Source organism: Catharus ustulatus, chromosome W (assembly GCF_009819885.2).
Source record: "Catharus ustulatus isolate bCatUst1 chromosome W, bCatUst1.pri.v2, whole genome shotgun sequence".
Lineage (NCBI taxonomy): Eukaryota > Metazoa > Chordata > Aves > Passeriformes > Turdidae > Catharus > Catharus ustulatus.
The window spans coordinates 637,400-656,420 of NC_046261.2; the positions used below are offsets into that span (position 1 = coordinate 637,400).

General features: G+C 44.3%; 1 protein-coding gene across 1 annotated transcript in view; it reads left to right on the top strand.

Moving 5' to 3' along the window:
- Positions 1-19,021, top strand: part of LOC117005032 — a 182,790-nt gene that overhangs the window by 87,383 nt on the left and 76,386 nt on the right. Inside the window, exons 2-3 of the mRNA XM_042780134.1 lie at positions 6,287-6,392; positions 12,238-12,358. The gene's annotated coding sequence lies outside the window, so the exon portion shown is untranslated. The remainder of the gene's footprint in view (positions 1-6,286; positions 6,393-12,237; positions 12,359-19,021) is intronic.

Genomic DNA, 19,021 nt, shown 5'->3' on the forward strand with positions numbered 1-19,021 from the left:
CATTCTCCCGGGGCGGCTGATCACTGTGACATTAAAGCCATGAGAAAACTGTTTCTTGCGGAGAAGTCTCCATTCGCTGAAGAGGGAAGTCTCCTCTTCCAAGTGAATAGGTGAAAGATTATTTTAGAGATGGTAAACTGAGTTGTTTTCTGTATGTTTTCAGTGTGAAAGAAAAGAAGTGTGTGTGGGGGGAGGAAAAGTGGTCTAAAGTTTTATTCTAAGGTGTTTCTTTTCTTATACTTTCTAGTAATAAATTTTCTCTTTGTACCATTTAAAGTTGAGCCTGTTTTACCTTCCTCCTAATCCTATCTCACAGCAAGAAAATTTCAAATTGGTGAACCAAAACCACTACAATCCTTTATTAAACTTTTAAAAATTTTAACAAGTGAGCCTTATTTCTCACAATTTGGAGGTTCTACTGAGATATTAACACCTCGACTCTGTTACTCTGAGAAATCCCAAGCGAGGGGTATGCCCCACTGAGTTTAGTGGCTCGACCAGTTTTTCCTGATATCATTGGAGACCGCAGGTCTGACAATTGGTGCATAAAAGGGATTCAATAAGCAAAGACAAAAGGGGAAGAAAAGGTTCTCCAAGAAACTACAGCAACTGTCAGCCACTAAATTGTGCACGAAAACCTAGAAAGGTAAGTACAGTAATTTCATGATTATAAGCTGCACCAATTTTGACTAAAATTTTACTCCCACCCCAGAAATGCGGCTTACACTCAGGAGCAGCTCATATGTGAAAAATTTTCTGAAATTTCCAACCCCGGAAGTACAGCCGAAGTGCTGAGCCCAGCACCTGCCAGTAAAACCTGGCATTGCGCGATTGTTACAAATTGGTTACTCTGTTGCGTGGTGGATGGAGGCGGGCTCCGTGCCGGCAGCATGGGGAGGGAGGCAGGGGCTCTGTGCTGCCATCCCTGCGGCCCAGGGCAGAGGCGAGGAGTTCTGTGCTGGCAACGCAGAGGGGGGAGGGAGGCGGGGGCTCCATGCTGCCATCCCCGCGGCCCGGGGGAAAGTGGGGAGCTCCTGCCCCCGCCTGCCACCACCGCCGGGGGAGCGGGGGGGCTCCTTCCCCTCCTGCCGCCGCCACCGTGGGTGCCGGCGGGCTCCATCCCTGCCTGCCACCGCAGGGCAGCACTGGGCCGGGGCAAGCGAGCCCAGCAGCGGCAGTGGCCGACCCTGAGCGGCCCTGCCGAGTGGCCCCGCCGAGCTGGGTCACCTGGCCCCATCGGCAGCCCCGAGTAGACTGAGCCCACACGGCCCGAGCTGAGCCAGTAAACCCCGTGATCCTGCGATTCTGTTACTACTTGGAAACTTTGTTGCATGCGGGTCCTCGCTGCGAACAACAGAGCGGCTTATAATCAGGTGCGGCTTATGTGTGGACAAAGAACGAAATGTTACCGACATCCGGAGATGCGACTTATAGTCAGTGCGGCTTGTAATCGTGAAATTACTGTATTGTGTGGGGGAGGTGCACATGCTGTAAGAATGAATGATGTGTCTGTGTCTTGATTTGAAAGACAGAGGTCTACCAAGGAAGGCAGGAGCCTCCCTTGAAATGGCAGGTGTAAACCCCCTCCCTCCAAATTATTATAATTTTGAAATTAAGGGGCTCTCAGGCAAAGAGATGGGCATAGGAATAACAGTTTTTTACTAGTATGTGTAAATATAAAAAAAAACCCCAAACAAACCACAACTTAATAGTAAAATTAAAATAAAATGCAGTAGTGCAAAAACATACTGACAGAGTCAGAATATAACCTGACACCTTCTGGGTCAGGGTGTTCGTAGGAGTACAATTACATGATGGCTGGAGTCCTCATGGAGTGACATGTGGTTCTGTTGAAGCAGTGGTCCTGTAGAAGGGTGCAGTTTTCCTCCGAAGGTCCAATGATGATGTAGAAGGGTGTGTTTTTCCTCTGGGAATCCTGTGGAAAAATACGACTCTGATGTTCCAAATCTCAGATTTTATCTAGGTAGGAAATGCTTGGCTCCTCCCCCTGGGTGGAGCATCTCCCAATGGGATGATGTAATTTTATTAGCCATGTAGGGAGACTCGATGGCCCATTAACAGAAGATGCCTCCCTGGGTTGTGGAAAAGATAAAGAACACTGCCCAACCTGGTTTTAACAGATGGCCCATTAACAGAGGATATCCCCCAATCCAGAGAAAAAGCTCACTGCCCCACTTGGTTTCAACAGATGATGATAGAATACATACTTTAGGTTACATCCTGCATTGCAACCCAAGACAGTGTGAGACACAGACTGGACAGTCTGGATCTGCAAATTGAAAGTGGCGTCCTTCTAACCGTGGTTCTGTCTCCCCGCAAGGGGTTCTGCCAGCGAAGGGACAAAGTGAAAGGGGGAGATCGAGTGAGGCCTAGAATAATTGCGAGGAATGACTATAGCTCAATTCTGTGTGTAGGAACAACAACTCCAATTACAGTAATTTCATGACTATAAGGTGCACCCTTTTGACTAAAATTTTCCCTCGAACCCAGAAGTGCACCTTATAGTCCGGTGCGCCTTATCTGATGTACAAAGTTGCGACATTTGCCACCCCGGAAGTGCGAACCCGCAACAGTCCCCAGCTGAGCAGAGCCTGCCCGACAGCGGCATCAGGCCAGCGCCAGGCCGGGGTGAACCCGGCGGCATCGGGGCAGCGGCCACGCGCGGGAGGGAAAGGGTGGGGGCGCAGCCCGGGCGGGGGGGCAAAGCCGCCAACATCGGGGAGGTGGCCCCGCGGGGCGGGCCTGCCGACATCGGAGCGGTAGATGCGCGGGGGTGGGAAAGAGCGGCGACGCAACCCGGGCAGGGGGGCAAAGCCACCGGCATCAGGGCAGCGGCGGCACAGGGCGAACCCGCCGGCATCGGGGCAGCAGCGGCGCGGGGCGAGCCTGCCAGCATCGGGTCACCCGGAGCGCCAGGGGACTCCCGGAGCGCATCAGCAGCGCAGGGTTCCCGGTGCGCCAGGGGGGCACGTGACACCCGGAGCTCCAGGGAACTCCCGGAGCAGCCGGGTCCCAGGGACGCGGCACGGAGCGGCAGCGGATATAGCCCGGCCCCAGGGATGCTGCACGGAGCGGCAACGGACATAGCCCGGCCCTGGGGACGCTCCACGGAGCAGCGGTGGGCATAACCCGGCCCCAGGGACGCTCCACGGAGCAGCAGTGGGCATAGTCTGGCCCCGGGGATGCTGCACAGAGCAGCGGCAGGCATAACCTGGCCCCGCCGGGTACAGGTGGGCCCGGAGGCCGATGGCTGCCGGGTTGAGGCGGGGCCTCGACCAGCAACCGTGCAGGGGGAGCTGGGGGCAGATCCTCGCTGCAAAAAAAAAGTGCGCCTTATAGTCCGGTGTGCCTTATATGATCTACAAAGTTGCGAAATTTGCTGACTTCCAGGTGTTGCACCTTATGGTTGTGAAATTCCTGTAAGTACTACACTTGGCCCGGAACCTGATGTACATTGAAGCTTAAGCCTGATACTGCAAGTCCATGCTCAAGTACATGGCCGGGTGAGTCACCGGATTGATTAAGGATGTTTTTGTATAAAACAGTAGTTAGAACAGTGGGAAGACTCAAATTGAGAATTTAGTGGAGGTTATTCCACTTAGAGGGGCATTATAGAAAAGAGGGAGTTTTTAGGAAATTTAAAACATATTATTTGATAAATAATACCTGCAGAAAGATATTAACACCTAACTAAACAGAGGTACCTTGGCGTTATATAAATGTGTAAATAGGGAGTAAAAAGAGTATAAAGTACAGTAATTTCATGATTATAAGCCTCACCTGATTATAAACCGCACTTCCGGGTGTCGGCAACGTTTCGTTCTTTGTCCATATATAAGCCACACCAGATTATAAGCCACACTTTTGTCCGCAATGAGGATCCGCATGCAACTTTCACAAAGTTACCAATTAGTAACAGAATCGCAGGATCGCGGGGTTTACTGGCTCAGCTCGGGGCCAGGCGGGCACCACTGGGCACAGGGTTACTGCAGGCTCACGCTTCCAGGTTGGCAAATGTCTGAACATTATTCATATATTGGCCGCTCCGGTGTATAAACCGCACTTCTGGGTTCGGACCAAAATTTTAGTGAAAATGGTGCGGCTTATAATTGTGAAATTACTGTATATATATATATATGTCCCGCGTCTTGTGTGATTGATAAGTGTAAGTGCTGAGTGAATGAGACGTACTTTAGTACAAAATGAGTGAGGGACTTCAATCTGCATTTCTGCTTTTTGGGTGACTGAAGTGGCTGGAGAAAAGTGAAGCATTTATTGTCTATATTAATAAAAAATTTTGCTACAAATTTTATGTTATCCGTATGAGTGAAATTTTATATTTAAATTGTAGACTCAGATGTGAGCCTTGGGTATTGTGTAAATATAAAATCTACCATAAAAAATAGTATTGCACTTCTACGCACAGGAGTGCCTAGTGCCCAAAGTGTAAAAGAGCAGAATTAAGAGCCAGAAATTGGGCATTAAATTTCTTAATTTCTGTAGGACACGAGGAAATCGACAGTCCAAGGATAGAAAGTTTGTGGTGGGAAGCAGTAATCGATTCACAAAGCAGTGATAAATAGTGTGTGAGAAACAGCATTTAATCCCCCAAGCCTAGATGGTACCAAAAAAGACTAAGAAAATATATGTGAAACATATAGATTCAAATTTGCTTAGAAATTAAGAAAGAAGGAAAAAAGGTGTGCAGACCATGCCAGGATAAACTGGGGAAATGGGACACAAAGCAAGCAAGGAGAAAACCCCCAGGGGAAAGGGGAGCAGGAAAACATCAATAGATATACCTGCCAATATTCCCCTAGGGATAAAATTGGCAAAGAAGGAACATAACCCTGACACAAAGAATAAAAATGAAATTAAAATGATACATTATTATATGATAGAATAGACTGAAGAAGAAATAAAAAATAAAATCAGATCATTTATTCTAGCCAAAACATGGTTCTTTTAAGGAGCAGATGTACCAAGCTTTGAATATTCATGTGAATGCTAAAGAACCAGTTAGACAGGAAGAGTGATTATGCTGCCTGTTGGAAAGTCGAGACTTCTCTGGGGGAAGTGAATACATTTCAAAGACACAAAAAACTGGGACCCCTTAGATTATCTGCCCCGTCCATATCTGCCAGCACCTAATGCACCCCCTCTATCCCCTGATGGACCTAGTCAGAATACCGGAAGAAGAGCGGTCCAACAAGATGAATTTAAAAATGAGAACCAAACAGTAACATTACACCCCCTCTGGGAATTACAGTAATTTCACGATTATAAGCCGCACCATTTTGACTAAAATTTTGGTCCGAACCCGAAGTGCGGCTTATAATCAGGTGCGGCTTATATATGGACAAAGAACAAAAAGTTGCTGTTTTAGTTTGGAGGACAGTTGTCTGCTGAGAAAGGCAGGAGCCTCTCTTTGAAATGGAGAATGTAAACCCCCTCCCTCTAAATTATTATAATTTTGAAATCAAGGGGCTTTCAGGCAAAAATATGGGAATTAGGAATAACAGTTCTTTTCTAGGGAAATTAAAATAGAAATACAGTACTACAAAGAAACAAACTCCAAACCCTGACAAAGTCAGAGTACAACCTGACACCCCATCAGGCAGGATGTTGGTAGCAGTCCCATTAAATGGTGGATGCAGTCCCCTTGCAGTGACAGATGTGGTTTAGTTGAAACAGTGCTCCTGTAGAAGGTGCAGTTTCCCTCTGGAGGTCCAGTAATGATGTGGAGAAATCCGGTTTTCCTCTGGAGTCCAGTGGAGAAAAAGGGGCTTCCCTTAGTGTCCCAAAACCTCTGTTTATATCTTGGTAAGAAATGTTTGACTCTTCCCCCTGGCTGAAGCAACTTCCAATGGGATGAAGTAATTTTATCAGTCACACAGTGGGACTCAATGGCCATTAGCAGAAAATGACTCTCTGGAGGAAGGATGGTGTCCTGGGGTGACGTATGGTGCTTGTATCCCCAATCGTGTGTCCTGTTTAAGCGAAAGTTTGTTTAGTCTACTTATCAGTTGGCTCCCCTCCCCCATGTCTGTGCTTGGGAGGCTTGCTCTGCTGCCTTGGGCTTGCTGCTGCTGCTGCTGCTGCTGCTACTACTTTCGCTTGCTTTGCTTGCTTTTGCTAGCTTTAGTTTGTTTTTGCTTATTAGTTAGGCAGTCCAATCTCTTTTTGTGGACTGTTCTTTGTTCTTTTCCCCTTTTCCTTTCTGTATACTTTCTGAACCTGTTTGGACCGGACTTGGATCACCAAGGAACACCAGGACCCTGCAAACTGAGAACTGCAGCAGTCATCCCAGTGCTGGAGACTGACACTACCCACAGGAGAGATTTTCCTGAGTTTGTCACCCTCCTACACCGGTGAAAAAGTTTTTTTGTCATCCGGGGTTGTTAATTTTCCTCTCTTGTGTTGGGAGTGTTTTGTTTAATTAATAAACAGGTTTTTTCCACTTTTATTCCTCTGAGGAAATTCTTCCCAAACACGGTGGTGGGGGAGGAGTCTTGGGGGGTTGGTTTGTTTGTTTTTTTTTAAATTTGCCCTAAACTAGGACAAATTTTTGGCACCCAATTTTAGGGCAAGAGAAAGTGGAAAAAACGTCATTCTAATAATGTTGTTTGAATTTATAATGTCTCTGGGGGTGGAGACCTGCATGTATTTTTGCTCTTTAGGGTTTTTTTAGGTCTTAATACCTCTATGGTCCTTGGGTTTATTTTCTCATCCAGAAATAACTCCAGTGTTTTCCCTAATACGCAGTTTCTGTAGCAGAGGGGCAATGATCAGAATATCAATTGGGCTGGGCTTAGTTGTAATGGCTTGTAGGAGGTTTATAAAGATGCTGGAGTCTGTTCCAGGAATGTATGGTTCATGGTTATGGTTATGTGCCCAGTTTGTTAGAGGAGAAGCAGGGGATGAGGCTTTTCAGCCTTTGTTTTCCTTCGTCTCCCCTGAATTTTTTACATCCCTATTAGAGTATGTTCAGTTTCCCCTGACTGCTAAAGAGACCATCTTTCTGCTGTTCAATCTAGTAACCTTTCTTTATACAGTATGCAGCTTCTATAGGATAAGAACTGAGATTTCTAGAGGGGCTGATGGGACTCCTGATTTAGGACTAGAGCCAAGTGTGAGGAATCCTGAGTGGTGTGGGAAATGGGAGCATATAGGCCAAATCTTAAAGGAATTTTCAGATCCTATAGTCTGGGACTTTCCCCCTGAACAAATTCAGAACCCAGATGAGGTGGCAAAATACCTTAAAGAGAAATGCCATGATAACTCCAAGGAGGAAAAGATCATTGCAGTGAGCTGGTCCTTGGCATATGCTTATCGCACTCTGCTAGATACTGTAGGGCAGCAGGCAGAGGAAAGGGGACAGGGAGATAAATCAGCCACTATCCCAGTCACTCAGGCTGCAGCCAACACCCCAGGCTCAAGGCCAGCAGCTAAACCAGACAGTAAGCCTCAACCAATGGCTGTTGCTACTAGCACGAGAAGTGGGAAATCCACAGACAAGATCAATCGACCAGTGGATGATGATGATGATGAGGATGCAGGAGAAGGACCCTCAGTGCCTCCTGACATAAAACCAGGAGTCAAAGCAACTGGTACAAGATCAGAGGCCAATATTGAGTCTTTTTCCCTAAAGGACCTCCGTGGTCTAAGAAAGGATTACACTTGATGACCTGATGAGTCTATAATTAGTTGGTTGGTTCGTCTTTGGGATGCTGCAGGTGAGGCTACAATTCTGGACGGCACTGAAGCGAGGCATTTGGGATCCCTGTCACATGATCCTGTCATCGACCAAGGAATGATGAGGGGGACTAATCCTCACAGCCTCTGGGCACGGGTCCTGGACAGTGTAGCACAAAGATACCTGTGTGCAGACGATCTCTATATGCAGCAGACACAGTGGAAGACTATAGAACAAGGGATCCAACACCTGAGAGAAATGGCAGTGGCAGAGATTATCTTCTCAGATGACATAACAACTAGGAATCCAGACTTGGTACCATGTACATCTGTGATGTGGCGAAAACTTGTGCGACTTGGGCCACATGAATACGCTTCTGCTTTGGCAATAATGAAGCGGGATGAGAGGGATGAGACCGTGCTCGATATGGCAAAGAAGCTCCGAGCATATGCAGATGCTGTACATGGTCCAACACATGCCAGAATCGCAGCTGTGGAAACACGTCTGCAGAAATTAGAAGACAAGATAGAGGAGAATCATAAGAGACTCAGGGATGAGATTAAAGAGGACCTTCTCCAAATCTCGACTGCACCAATTAAAGATCTTGGTATCCAACGCAGACGTTCCCCTGATGGGGAGAGAAGGTACACCCCACGAGCTGAGCTGTGGTTTTTCCTGCGTGATTGTGGAGAAAACATGAGGAGATGGGATGGAAAATCTACTGCTGCTCTGGCACAACTGGTACTTGAATTGAAGGAAGGCAAGACTCAGAGGAAGTTCCGCCAAAAAGAGAGCAGCTCCAGTTGCCCGTAGCCAAATTGCCAAGTATAATGATGATGATGACATGTCCGATCCCCTTGAAGGAACCTCCAAAACATGTGCCCAAGGGAAGAAGGATGAACAGGCTTAGAGGGGCCCTGCCTCTAGCCAGGGTGAGGCGAGGGAAAATCGTGTTTTCTGGACTGTGTGGATTCGTTGGCCTGGCACATCGGAACCACAAAAGTATAAAGCTTTGGTTGATACTGGTGCACAATGTACATTAGTCCCATCAAGATATGTGGGGGCAGAATCTGTCTCTATAGCTGGCGTGACAGGTGGATCACAGGACTTTACCTTGGTGGAAGCTGAAGTGAGTCTGACTGGAAAGGAATGAAAAAACCACCCTATTGCAACTGGCCCAGAGGCCCCATGCATTTTAGGCATAGATTACCTCTGAAGGGGGTATTTTAAAGACCCAAAAGGATTCAGGTGGGCATTTGGGATAGCAGCTGTGGTGACAGAGGGCATCCAGCAATTGAACACCTTACCTGGACTGTCTGAGAACCCAACTACAGTAGGACTTCTGAAGGAAGAAGAGCAAAAGGTACCAATTGCCACTTCAACAGTGCATCACCGACAATATAGAACAACTCGAGATGCTGTAGTTCCCATCCATAAGATGATCTGAGAGCTGGAGAATGAAGGGGTGGTCAACAAAACCCACTCACCTTTCAACAACCCCATCTGACCTGTGCGTAAATCTGAAGGGGAATGGAGATTAACAGTAGATTATCGTGCGTTGAATGAAGTGACTCCACCACTTAGTGCTGCTGTGCCGGACATGCTGGAACTGCAGTACGAGCTGGAATCCAAGGCAGCAAAGTGGTACGCCACTACTGATATCACCAATACATTTTTCTCCATTCCCCTGGCAGCAGAATGCAGGCCTCAGTTTGCCTTTACATGGAGGGGTGTGCAGTACACCTGGAACCGACTGCCCCAGGGGTGGAAGCACAGTCCTACCATGTGTCATGGACTGATCCAGGCTGCACTAGAAAAAGGTGAGGCTCCAGAATATCTGCAATATATTGATGACATCATTGTGTGGGGAAACACAGCAGCAGAAGTGTTTGAGAAAGGAGATAAAATCATCCGAATCCTCCTGGAAGCCGGCTTTGCCATCAAGAAGAGTAAAGTTAAGGGACCTGCTCGGGAGATCCAGTTCCTGGGAGTGAAGTGGCAAGATGGGCGGTGTCAGATTCCTACTGATGTCATCGACAAAATTACAGCTATGTCCCCACCAACCAACAAGAAGGAGATACAAGCTTTCCTAGGTGCTATAGGTTTTTGGAGGATGCACATTCCTGAGTACAGTCAGATTGTGCGCCCTCTTTACATGGTTACCCGCAAGAAGAATGATTTCCATTGGGGCCCTGAGCAGCAACAAGCCTTTGCCCAGATAAAGCAAGAAATTGCTCATGCCATAGCCCTTGGCCCAGTCAGGACAGAACCAGATGTAAAGAATGTGCTCTACTCTGCAGCTGGGAGCCATGGTTTGTCCTGGAGCCTGTGGCAGAAGGCGCCTGATGAGACTTGAGGCCGACCTCTGGGATTCTGGAGTCGGAGTTACAGAGGGTCTGAAGGTAACTACACCCCAACAGAGAAGGAAATCTTGGCCGCCTATGAAGGAGTCCAAGCTGCCTCAGAAGTGATTGGCACAGAAGCACAACTCATCCTGGCACCCCAACTACCAGTGCTGGGGTGGATGTTCAGAGGAAAGGTTCCCTCCACCCACCATGCCACCAGTGCTACATGGAGCAAGTGGATTGCCCTTATCACACAGCGCGCCCGGATTGGAAAACTGAATCGCCCTGGGATTTTTGAAGTAATTACAATTGGCCCGAAGGTGAAAGTTTTGGTGTCACAGATGAGGAACAAGAACCAGTGACACGGGCTGAAGAAGCTCCGCCATACAACCAACTGCCGGCAGAGGAAACCCATTACGCTTTATTCACCGACGGTTCCTGTCGCATCGTAGGGATGAATCGGAGGTGGAAAGCAGCTGTATGGAGCCCCACACGACGGGTTGCAGAGGCCACTGAAGGAGAGGGTGGATCAAACCAATTTGTTGAACTCAAAGCCATTCAGCTTGCCCTAGACATTGCAGAAAGAGAGAAGTGGCCAAAGTTTTATCTGTACACTGATTCCTGGATGGTAGCCAATGCTTTGTGGGGATGACTGGAGAAATGGAAAGAGGTGAACTGGCAGCGTAGAGGAAAACCAATTTGGGCTACTGAAGAATGGAAAGACATCGCTACCCGGTTAGAGAAACTACCTGTGAAGGTTCGCAATGTAGATGCCCATGTCCCCAGAAGTAGAGCTAATGAAGAGCAGCAAAACAATCAGAAGGTAGATCAGGCTGCAAAGATAGGGGTGTCGAAGATAGACCTCAATTGGGACCACAAGGGAGAATTGTTCCTAGCACGACGGGCCCATGATGCCTCAGGCCACTAGGGTAGAGATGACACCTATAAGTGGGCACGAGACCGAGGGGTGGATCTAACCATGGACAGTATCACTCAGGTTATCCATGACTGTGAGACGTGCACTGCCATCAAACAGACCAAGCGGGTGAAGCCCCTCTGGTATGGGGGGTGTTGGTCCAAGTATGGGAGGCCTGGCAAATTGACTATATCACACTGCCTCAAACCTGCCAAGGCAAGCGCTACGTACTGACCATGGTGGAAGCCACCACGGGATGGTTAGAAACCTACCCTGTGTCTCATGCTACAGCCCGTAACACCATCTTGGGCCTTGAGAAACAGGTCCTTTGGAGGCATGGTACCCCTGGGAGGATTGAGTCAGACAATGGGACTCATTTCAAGAATAACCTTATCAACACCTGGGCTAGGGAACATGTCATTGAGTGGGTGTACCACATCCCTTACCATGCACCAGCTGCAGGTAAAGTGGAGAGGTACAATGGATTGTTAAAAACCACTTTGAAAGCATTGGGTGGGGGTTCTTTTAAAAACTGGGAGCAACATTTAGCAAAGGCCACCTGGTTAGTTAACACCCGAGGCTCCACCAACCGAGCAGGTCCTGCCCGGTCTGAGTCCCTTCATATAATAGATGGAGATAAAGTCCCAGTGACCCATGTCAGAGGTTTGTTAGGAAAGACAGTATGGATAAATTCTGCCTCGAGTACAGACAAACCCATTCGTGGGATTGTCTTTGCTCAAGGACCAGGTTGTACATGGTGGGTAATGCAGAGAGATGGAACAACACAGTGTGTACCTCAGGGAGATCTGATTGTGGGGTGAGACAAATATGACTGTTGTTGAATGTTACTACCATTGTCTGTAAACTAGATCACACAGGCATGAGATGGAAGTATTTAATTGATGAAGTTTTACATGGTGTTTAGTAGTGGACTCACGATATGGAGATAAGGGGTGGAATGTCCTGGGGTGACGTTATGGTGGCTTGTATCCCCAATCGTGTGTCCTGTTTAAGCGAAAGTTTGTTTAGTCTACTTATCAGTTGGCTCCCCTCCCCCATGTCTGTGCTTGGGAGGCTTGCTCTGCTGCCTCGGGCTTGCTGCTGCTGCTGCTGCTGCTACTTTCGCTTGCTTTGCTTGCTTTTGCTCGCTTTAGTTTGTTTTTGCTTTTTAGTTAGGCAGTCCAATCTCTTTTTGTGGACTATTCTTTGTTCTTTTCCCCTTTTCCTTTCTGTATACTTTCTGAACCTGTTTGGACCAGACTTGGATCACCGAGGAACACCTGGACCCTGCAAACTGAGAACTGCAGCAGTCATCCCAGTGCTGGAGATTGACACTACCCACAGGAGAGATTTTCCTGAGTTTGTCACCCTCCTACACCGGTGAAAAAGTTTTTTTGTCATCCGAGGTTGTTAATTTTCCTCTCTTGTGTTGGGAGTGTTTTGTTTAATTAATAAACAGGTTTTTTCCACTTTTATTCCTCTGAGGAAATTCTTCCCAAACCCGGTGGTGGGGGAGGAGTCTTGGGGGGTTGGTTTGTTTGTTTTTTTTAAAATTTGCCCTAAACTAGGACAGATGGGTTTTGAAAAGATAAAGAACAATGCCCTGCCTGGTTTCAATGGATGGTCCATTAGCAGAATATCTGCCGTTGAGATAAGGATCGCTGCCCCCATCCTCAGCAGATGATGGTAGAGTAGATACCTTTTATCACACTGTGTATTGTAATGTGCGGCTTATAATCAGGTGCGGCTTATGTATGGACAAAGAATGAAAAGTTGCTGAAACCCAGAAGTGCGGTTTATACTCAGTGCGGCTTATAATCGTGAAATTACTGTACCATTGGAAGGGGCACACGGGAGAATCAGGTTTATAACTGCCCAACTTAATTCCTCCAAAGTAAAAACATTTAAAAAATTATTAAAAGGTTTACTAGAAGATCCTATTAGATTAGCAAAACAAGTAGTCCAATTTCTAAAACCCAGTGCTTATACCTAGGATGAAATGCAATCTATAATAAACCTTTTGTTTACACCCAAAGATAAACAAATTATCTGAGCAGCAAGTAGGCGAATATGGGAGAAAAAACATGCACACAGACTCCCTAGGGATCAAAAAATGCCCTTGCAACGTCCTAATTGGGATCACAGTAATCCCAGAGAATGCAAAGCATAGACAATTATAGAACATTAATTGTCAAGGGGATTAGACAAGCTGTTCCATTAACTCAGAATGCCCATAAGGCATTTGCTGAACAACAAAAGAAAGAAAAAACTCCAACTAAATGGCTAGAGAAGTTAAAAAAGATGAAACAATACTCAGGTATAGACCCAAATAGAATAGCTAAACAAGCCTTATTAAAGATAACTTTTATAACTCATGCTTAACCAGATATAAGAAAAAAGCTTAAAAGGCTATAAAAATGGCAAAACAAGAGATTAAATAACTTGTTAGAAGAAACCCAAAAGGTATATGTACAGAGAGACGAAGAGAAAGCAAAGGCAAAAGCTAAGTGACAGCTGCTATTGCCAAGGGAAACCAACATGTAAGGACCCACTCCCATAAGGAAGTGAGACCTCAGACAGGCCAAAGCAAGTGGAACCAGGGAGAGGATAAAAGGAATAGAACTTCCTAGGAAAGAAGCCCAAAAAGGGAAAAGGGGAACCTAACAACCAAAGCCCAATCTGTCACTATTGCAAGGAAATTGGGCATTCAAGGCAAAACTGCCCACAGAGGGAAAGGGACCTAAAAGTTTTTAAATAGGCTCAAAAAACAAACAAATAGGAATTTCAGGGGCTCTATCTTATAGGGTCAAAATATCAACAAGAACTTTTAGTACATACAGGGGCTGAGAGGACATGTGCTTGTAGAATTCCAAAAGGATGTAAAAAATGGCAAAATACAATCCAAATAGTAGGGGCAAAAAGAGAAGGATTTAAAGCACCAATTATAAAACATGTAATATTTGAAAGAACAAACAAAATAAGAATGGGAGATGTTTTATTAGTACCAGGGGTAAGATGTAATTTACTGAAGAAAGATTTGCTAATGCCGTTAAGTATCGAGGTGCTTCCCGAGGAAGAGAAAATGGTAGTCAAAATCCACCGATTTAAAGAGAAAGATGAAAAACAAATTAAGGAAGCAGTTTAGACCAAGCCTAAAAATAGGGGCAAGGTAAATATAACCCCCATAGTAATTAAAATAATTAACAAAGATTGCCCAATTAGAATACGGCAATACTCACTATCTTTAGAAGGAAGAAAAGGGTTGCAGACAGTAATTCAATGACTAATTAAAGATGGAACTTTAGAACCGTACTTGTCTCCCCACAATACCCAAATATTACCAGTAAAAAAAAAAATCAAATGGAACACACAGGCTTGTTCAAGACTTAAGCGTAATAAATAAAATAACTATAAATTGATACCCAGTGGTATCCAGTCCTTATACACTATTAAGTAAAATCCTGCCATCACATTGGTGGTTTAATGTTATAAACCTCAAAGATGCCTTTTGGGCTTGTCCCATAGCAAAAGAAAATAAAGATATATTTGCTTTCAAATGAAAAGATCCCGATACAGGAAGAAAGCAACAATTCAGACAGACCAAATGATCCCAAAGATTAACTGAATCCCCTAACTTATTTGGACAAGCCTTAGAAGAGGTACTACTATATCAGAAGTAAAACTTATCCAATATGTCAATAATTTACTTCTCTCCAGGGAAGATAAGGAAAAGGTCCGAAAAGTTACCACATCATTTGTAAATTTGTTAGAAAGCCAAAGACTTAGAATATCAAAAAACCCCTTCAATTTATGGAAGATAACATAAAATAATTAAGGCATATAATAAGCCAAGAGAGCTGGCAATTGAATCCTGAAAGCATTACTAAAATAACCTCACTCCCCCAGCCAAAAACTAAAAAGGAAATTAAAAAGCTTTTGGACTTGTTAGAATATTGTAGGATATGGATAGAAAGATATACTCAAGCTATTAAATTCCTATATAAAAAATTAATGAAAGAAAAAATTGCATAGAGAAAAGAAGATAAGCAAAAAATTTAAACATTTACACCAAAAATGAAACAGTGCACCTACTCTAAGTCTTTCTGCTTTAGACAAACCTTTAAACTTATTTATAGATATAGAAAATGAGATAGCCCATAAATCCTAGCCCAACAGTGGGGAAGGTCCAAGAAACCAGTAGCTTACTTAATCAAGTTGTTAGACCCTGTTGGTAAAGGGTGGCCAACCTATACTCAGGCAGTAGCCACCACTGCCTTTTTAATAAAAAAAAGCAGAAAATTAACTTTTAGAAGAAAATTTAAAATACATACCTCCACATACAATTATGGTGTGAGACTGTCTGGGGTTGCAATACAGGATGTGATAAAAGGTATCTATTCTATCACCATCTGTTGAGGGTGGGGGCAGTGATCCTTATCTCCGTGGGAGATATTCTGCTAATGGGCCATCCATTGAAACCAGTAGGGCATTGTTCCTTATCTTTGCACACCCCCCCCATCCTTCCTCCAGGGAGTTATCTTCTGCTAATGGCCCATTGCATCCCACTGTGTGACTGATAAAATTACTTTAGCCCATTGGAAGTTGCTCCAGCCAGGGGGAAGAACCCAACATTTCTTACCAAGATAAAAACAGAGGTTTTGTGACACTAAGGTAACCCTTTCTCCACTGGACTCCAGAGGGAAACGGGATTTCTCCACATCACCACTGGACCTCTGGAGGGAAACTGCACCTTCTACAGGACCACTGCTTTCAACTGAACCACATCTGTCACTACAAAAGGACTGCAGTCACCATTTAATAGGACTGCTACCAACACCCTGCCTGATGGGGTGTCAGGTTGTACTCTGTCTTTGTCAGGGCTTGGGGTTTGTTTCTTGGCAGTACTGCATTTCTATTTTACTTTCCCTAGTAAAGAACTGTTATTCCTAATTCCCATATCTTTGCGTGAGAGCCCCTTGATTTCAAAATTATAATAATTTGGAGGGAGGGATTTTACATTCTCCATTTCAAAGAGAGGTTTCTGCCTTTCTTAGCAGACACCTGTCCTCCAAACTAGGACAGAGACTTAGCCAATTAGACAGATCATTCAACCATGATCCTTCTTCTACTCTGAGTTTGGAGATAACTTCCTGCAATTGTTGTATATTTTATGTATAGCTACTGAATGGTCAGAAAGATTCACACAACACATTCCATCAAAATCTTTGCATCCATGTCCATGAACTAACAAAAGAAAATCAATCGCTGATCTGTTTTCCATAATTGCATGTCTCTCACCTTGAACATCAGTTAACCGATTGCTTATTGTGAGAGAGATGGCATGAGATCGCTTACTTAACCAATAACCTACTTGATCCAATTGTTTCAAGGCTGCCCCTGAAACAGCTTGAGGCAGAAGAGCTGCTGCGTACCTTCTTCCCAAATCCCATGCTCTAAAGTTATCATCACAATTAGGTTTATATTGATCAATGAACCTCTTCTCTCTCCATTTGTGTTCTTCTATAATTTTTACATGTGATGTCAGTAAAGTAAGTCTCCCAATGCTACATGGACTGCTTTTGACTTTTGATGGAATGGCAGGCCCCACTTTATCTCCACAAATGAGGAAGATCCCCTGCAGTAACTGCAGGGATATGATTGGGTGCTGTGTGCGAAACTGTGGTGAAATTGCACCAAGATGTCACATTATTGTACAAAACGTGATTTGGAATGACGTGTATATTTGTCCTTACTTTGTTTTGATCCAGGAAAATTAAATATTATGCAAAATTCCATTTTCACTGAGACAAGAATTTCCAGCTCTTGAGTGTCATAGGATGCCTGAGGAAAAAATTGGTCCAATCACTCCATTCCTCAGTGGGGTTTGCAATGAATTGAGAAAGATCTAGAGAGTAATTTCTTGGTATTGACCAATTGTCTACCGGTATACTGATCAAACAGGTTGAGAATGGCTTTTCTAGACTTGAATTCATCAAACAAATGGTGTCCAAGCCTTATGCATTTGCCAAGGTCACCCAAACGCTGTCTTTCGTTTGACTCACAGGCAGGGTCGCGTTACTAAAAGCAAACAACAAAGGAATAAGGCAAGAGTATATTTGATTTCGTTTCATATTTTTCTTTTTAGTTTTGTTTCCAATTCAAGGTCAAATGTTAGATACTAAATTATTTCTTTTTCAATGTCCTTATACTTCACATAAAATTCTGAATTGTAACACAATCCACACTGAGTTCTTGGCAGCCAGACTCTACAATGCCAATGATTCCTACACTTTTTGCATCAGCACAAAAACCCAACGTTCACAGCCTCTGCATGTGGGACAAAAGATGTTTATCATCGAGAATGCACTTCACACCTGCGTGCTCATTTCTTTGCTTCCAGGGTTGTCTGTGTGTGTCTGCAGTCAATAGGGTTTAATGTTTTTTGAAGGAATACACTTTGGATCAGAACCTGTGAAGACACAAGCATAGCCTTTACCCCAGTTTATTAGTTGAAATGGACCTTCAGTTTTTCCTGTTTCTGGATTTTTGATCAAAACTAAAGTATTTTCCTTTAACTTTGCCTGTGTCGTGTTAGAAAGTGTCTTATGATTGGTGTATTTGGTTCAGCAGAAGAGCTACATAAAAAATTTAAAACATACAATGCTTTATTCATGCACATTTGAGGTTTAGCCTGTGCCTCCCCCCTTTTTTGTTTTTCCAAAAGAGATTTAAAGATTGGTGTGTTCTCTCAATGATTGCCTGACCTGTGGGAGAATGAGGGATGCCAAAGGTATGACACACACCCCAATTCATCAAGAATGTCTGGAGCCTTTGGGCTATGTAGGCCGGCCCATTATCTGTTTGGACTTCTTGAGGCACACCTAATGAAGCAAATGCTTGTAAAAAATGTTGATATGAATATTTTGCTGTTTCCCCTCTATGCAAGGAGGCAAAGACTGCACCTGAAAAGGTGTCCACTGAAACATGAATATTTTTGAATCTCCCAAAAGATGAGTATTCTGTGAGGTCTGTTTGCCACAACTACAAACTCTGAAATCCTCTTGGATTCACTGCTCCAGTGGATACAGGAGGTTGCACGAGTTGACAATCTGGACAAGCACTTATGATTGGTCTCGCTTGATCTCTGGAGATATGAAATGCTTGCATAAGTTCCTGTGGATTCTGATGAAAAAATGTCTTTGCCTGCTCAAAAATGTTTGGCAAGATGTCTGCAACTGGCATTGTTAATTTTTCCGTTTCTGCATTCCCTTCCAGTAAAAATCCTGGGAGAGAAGAATGTGCCCTGATGTGAAATATGAAATATTTGTTTTTTCTGTGTTGTAAAATTTGTTGCATACATGCAAGATAACGATACAAATAATAATTTTCAACGTTCTTTAAAAGAGTCCTTTCGATTCTTTTGAGTACATTGGCTATGTAAGCTGAATCTGTAATTAAATTGAGGGGTTCCTGAAATAATTAAAATGCTCTGACCACTGCTGCCAATTCCACAATTTGAGGAGAACCTTCTACTTTTTGGATGTCTGAGTCCCATGTCTTGGGTTTTGGGTTTTGCCATGTTGTAACTGATTTATGTGTTTTTTCTGAACTGTCGGTAAATAATGTTATTGCGTCCAATGGAACTTCACTCAACATGGGTTTTTCCCTAAAACTCAATTTTGCTTGTAACAATTTGTGACTTGGAAAGTGAATTGAACAAACGCCTGAATAATCTAGCAATGCAATTTGTAATTCCTTTGATTTTTGCAATGCCAAATCAAAATATTTTTTTCAATGGCAGATAAATTGTTTTGAAATTTTTGCCTGCCATTGCTAACAGTCTTGCTCTGGCCCTGATTATGATTTGAGCTGTCATTTCTAATGTTGTAAAAATTGTTTTTGGAGATCTGTAGGATAAGAAAATCCATTTGATTATCATCAAAGGATGTCTCTTTGAGGTGTCCCACTGAAATATGGGACCATACAATTGCATTCTTTCTCCTAACACTGCAAGAAAGAATGGTTGCGACATCGCACAACAAT